Source organism: Choloepus didactylus, chromosome 13 (assembly GCF_015220235.1).
Source record: "Choloepus didactylus isolate mChoDid1 chromosome 13, mChoDid1.pri, whole genome shotgun sequence".
In the NCBI taxonomy this organism is placed as follows: Eukaryota; Metazoa; Chordata; class Mammalia; order Pilosa; family Megalonychidae; genus Choloepus; species Choloepus didactylus.
Genome location: NC_051319.1, coordinates 72,240,196 through 72,244,504, shown reverse-complemented (window position 1 = coordinate 72,244,504; position 4,309 = coordinate 72,240,196). Strand labels below are relative to the sequence as shown.

Genomic DNA, 4,309 nt, shown 5'->3' with positions numbered 1-4,309 from the left:
AACATTTATTGGGAATATTCAAGTTTATCCAAGTATCATACAGAATACCAAAAGCGCTGCTGAAAGTTCTCAATATATTCAGCAGTAACTGTCAAAACCTTTCATGTGTTCACTAGTTAACAAGGGCTCAGTTTCTATTTTTCAATTATGTTTTGGAATAAAGTCTATGACCATTAAGTAAACATTTTTTGTTGCTATTTCTTAAAAATGTCATTGCCAGTGTACTGTACATAGTATATATAAAAAATAAAACACAGGGTTAATAGAGATTGACTTTTCCGTTAATTTAATCATTTAGTAGGCAAGTCCTAGTGACCATATGGAGCTCTATAAGAAGCTCACAGACTTAGAGGCTCTTCAGCAATTCCTCAGACTCAAGTCACTATTGGTCACTAATGCCAACAAAGATGTACTTGCTGACACATCATCTTTCCTAAGGTTCAAAAATAATTCTCGGGTTATTTGAAGGATCTCTCTCAAGCCTTTGTTTTCTTGTTCAAGTTGAAATCTTCGTTCCTGTTCCTTGCAACCTTGCTGCTCATCAATTTCAATTGCTTTTCTCATTACTGCTGCCATTTCAGTTATCTGGTCAACATGTGCTTGTAATTCCTTGGAGTGCTGCTCTTTTAACTTCATTATTATACATGGGTCATCTTTTTTTTGCTAGCCATTAACAATCTAAACATTTGTTCTCAATACTTGCTCATTATTAATTCCAAGGCAGACTGGTGCTCTTCCAGGGATGTACGCAATTCTTCGTTCTCTTGTTGCAATTCTCTGATTTGTCTGTTTTCTTGCTGGACTCCCATAACTAATGTGGACTGTGGCCGGTGTCCTGCGACTTCATTACGTTCTTGAATTTCTTCCTGATACTGCTTCATGGCTTCTACTCGCTTGTTGAGAGCTGTGGTTTGCTCAATAAGAGATTCTGCTACACTGTCATGATCTCTCAATCTTTCAACAAGAGCTTTAGCATCAGCAAGTGCCTTCTCAACTGTGCAACTCATTTCTAAAGAAATACCTCAGTCTTGCAAGAGGAGCTCAGAACTGAGGACGGGAGAGGAAGTCCGTGGGCTCCCAGGAGAGGGGAGTGCGGAAGGAGACAGCTAAAGCCGGCCGCCGGTCATTCAAGGGTGCGGAGCACCGCAGCGGCCAAGGGGAAGGAAGCCTCCCATTCACTTGAACTCGCTCCCATCCCTGAATTTATTCCACTTACTCCGGTCTCAATCTCTCGCAGCCGTTAGCTGTGGCGATTAGGGACTCAAAGCCTATGCCAACGGGGACCTAGGACCCAAGGGAAGAGACTCTGCGAGCCTGTTCTGTTCCTTCGGCAACAGACGCAGGTGCAGGCAGAGACAGCCGAGGGGCGGCGGGGAAAGGCAGCCGGGTTTAGCTCCGCCCCATCACTTACACGTGGAAGCCTCCGCTGACCCCTGCAGCCTGTTTCTTTTTGGTTTTGGTGTTTAAGGTCTTGTTTGGTAGACAGACATACATGGGGGTTTCATATAAGCAGAGGATGTAGACTTTATGAATATGTAGTTTGGGGGTGGGAGATAAGATAGGAGATAAGATCTGGAGATGTGAAGCAGCTATTAGCATTCCAAAGTTTTACCGTTGTAAATGAATAAATACTAAGGCTTTTTCCAGTTCTAAAGTTTTCATTCAATGATCTAGAGGATAAAGAAAACGAATGTATAACCAGATGCTCAATTTTAAGGCACAGCTCTAAGTACTACAGTAGAAGATTAAGGGTGACAATAATAATTCAAGATTGATTTTCTGGTTCCAAAAATTGTTACTAATAATTAATTAAGATACATAAAGAAGAATTTTAACCTTTTTCGTTCCTTTTGGAAAAAAACATAGTCAGAGATTCTTTCATCTTCTGTGGGCTTTTTACTCCTTTCTCAAGGGAAGAACTCAGGATAAATATTGAGCATGGTAAATACTTCACAATGCCTATTTTAGTTATATAAATTATCTTAAAAGTTAGCTTTCAGTTTAATTCAATCAATCAGCAAGTATTTTGTGGGTTACCTACTATGTGCTAGGCACCAGGAATGCAAAGACAAATAAGAATAGGCCTCTTTGTTCTACCTTATACAAGGTATATTGTGATTTCTGAGGAAAAGTACCAATTGTGGAGTATACTTTGCCTGTTATTCTATCTTTTGGAATAACAAAAATAAGGAATGATTTTCTTGTGTGTCCACATAATAGAGCCACAATATCTGTGGTTTCTTAGAAGCCAGAGACTGTTCACGGACAATAGTTTCAATATTGGCAGAATCCTCCTCTACACAAATGGCTTCCAAATCCACATCCCTAGCTTTGACCTCTCCTGAATTCCAGTCATAAAACTCCACCCACCATATGGAAATTCACTTGGATATCTTGCTCATCTCAGCTGAACTTAACCATAACTGTCATTATCATCTATGCTCATGTCCCCAAAATAGGCTTGTCTAATGGTGAGTTCTACCATTGTCGTGTTCACCTAGGATTGAAACTTTGGAGTTTTCTTAGACTCTCCTGTCTTCCTTATATTTCATGATCAATCACCCAAGCCTGTCAGTTCTTACTTCATAATACCTCTCACATTAGATTCCTTTTGACTTCTATAGTCTCAATCTCGTTCAATCCTTTATCACTTGTTCCTTACCTCCCTGCCTCCAGACTCTGTCCTCTAATGGAGCAAGTCAGCACTGCAGTATTAACCTTCCTAGAGCACTACTTTGATCTCTAAAGGCATTTCTGACACAAAGATATTATGATTCTATTATTCTTCTGTTCAACAACAGTGAGAATCTCCCTGTTAATTAGAAAATTAAGCCCAAATTGACATTCAAGGATTTCCTCAGTCTGGTTCTAACACACATTTCCAACACTGTCTGCCATTACTCCCATATCAGGTCTGGCAGTGCACTCATACCTTAGTACTCTCCCTTACCTTGCTTATCTGCTTTGTTTTTCCTCTATATTCATGCGTTAATCACCTTTCCATTTGTAGTGATCACTCTATTGGAGGAATCAACAGGAATATCTGCACTCATCAGTTGGTGTTTACTCCTGTATGGTCTTATTGTGTTTGTATGTTTTAAATTTTCCCATTTAAAATGAGGCTGTTCATTATCCTTTGTGTCCTTTGTTACATTTAAAGGAACTCTCAGAGGTGTTTGTTGATCAGCCCACTGAATGAATGATTTAGTAAATAGAGAATGAAGAGTTAGGCCAAGCTGACTTGGTCTAAAGTCCTGCATATGATTTTGACCACTTAAACTTCAAGAATGGCATTATATTCTTCCCAAATGCTTAGACTGGACTGTAATCAAGTCATGAAAAAGGGGTCATCTGTCCCTCTGGAAGGGACTCTAGTTTGGGAAGTCAGTCAAGAAATTTCTGCTGGAGCACTCCTACATTTCTCTGAGCCTTAAGTCTCTGGATATTCGGTGAGGACTGTGAACTTTCCCAGAGAGATAGAAGAGTTCAAGATTTATATTGCCCTGCCCAGAATAACTGGAAAACCAAAAGTTAATGTCTCTGATCTTCTTCCCAGATTTCTGGAAAATGCCTTCTACCTTGGAGGCACTAAATATCCTTCAGCATTGGTCCAGTGGTTTTGACAAATATCTCCTGATCTGTGTTGGATATTCAGCATTAGAACTTTTGCATTGCAGTATGGGACATCACAAGCTTACAGGTGTCTAAGGTCATGGCATGATTAGAACTATTCTGGGATGCAGGGCTAAGAGTTTCTATTTCCAGACTGGCACACATACAAGTACATAGAATATTTAATAGGTCCACTGAATAGCATTCTATGGCTAATGGGACTGAGAGAAAAAGTGATTAAAGACTCAGTGTCCTCTCTACTGACAGTGTGATACACTATTTGGATTTCTGCATTTGTATGGAGAAAATATGGTGAAATACTAAAATGTTACTTTTTATTTTGAGATTTCTTTGTTGTAGTCTGGTTCAAAAGGTGATCTGAAATATTTGTCTGAAGACCTTTATTCTATTACTAAATATTTATCTGTGTACATGATTATGCTATTTTCCCTTGGCCCATATTTCATGGCCATCACCGCTTTGGAACTATGAAGTTGTCTGATCAAGTAAAGTTGACTTTGTAGAAGTTCCAGCTATGCTAACTTTCTATGATGGGTTTCCTACACAGCAGCTAAAATGACTTCCTCTCTCCTTTCATATGTTTTCAGTTTGGTAAGGATAGCTTCCCTTTACTGATGCAGTGATGGTAGTTTAGTATGAGGTTTGGCTTTCAAAATAATCAAAGAATACATACATC

The 4,309-nt window shown here is 39.3% G+C and overlaps 1 pseudogene; it reads right to left on the bottom strand.

Annotated features, from left to right (window-relative positions):
- Positions 1-357: 357 nt before the first annotated feature.
- LOC119507752 lies at positions 358-1,007 on the bottom strand (annotated as a pseudogene).
- Between the last annotated feature and the right edge of the window lie 3,302 nt (positions 1,008-4,309).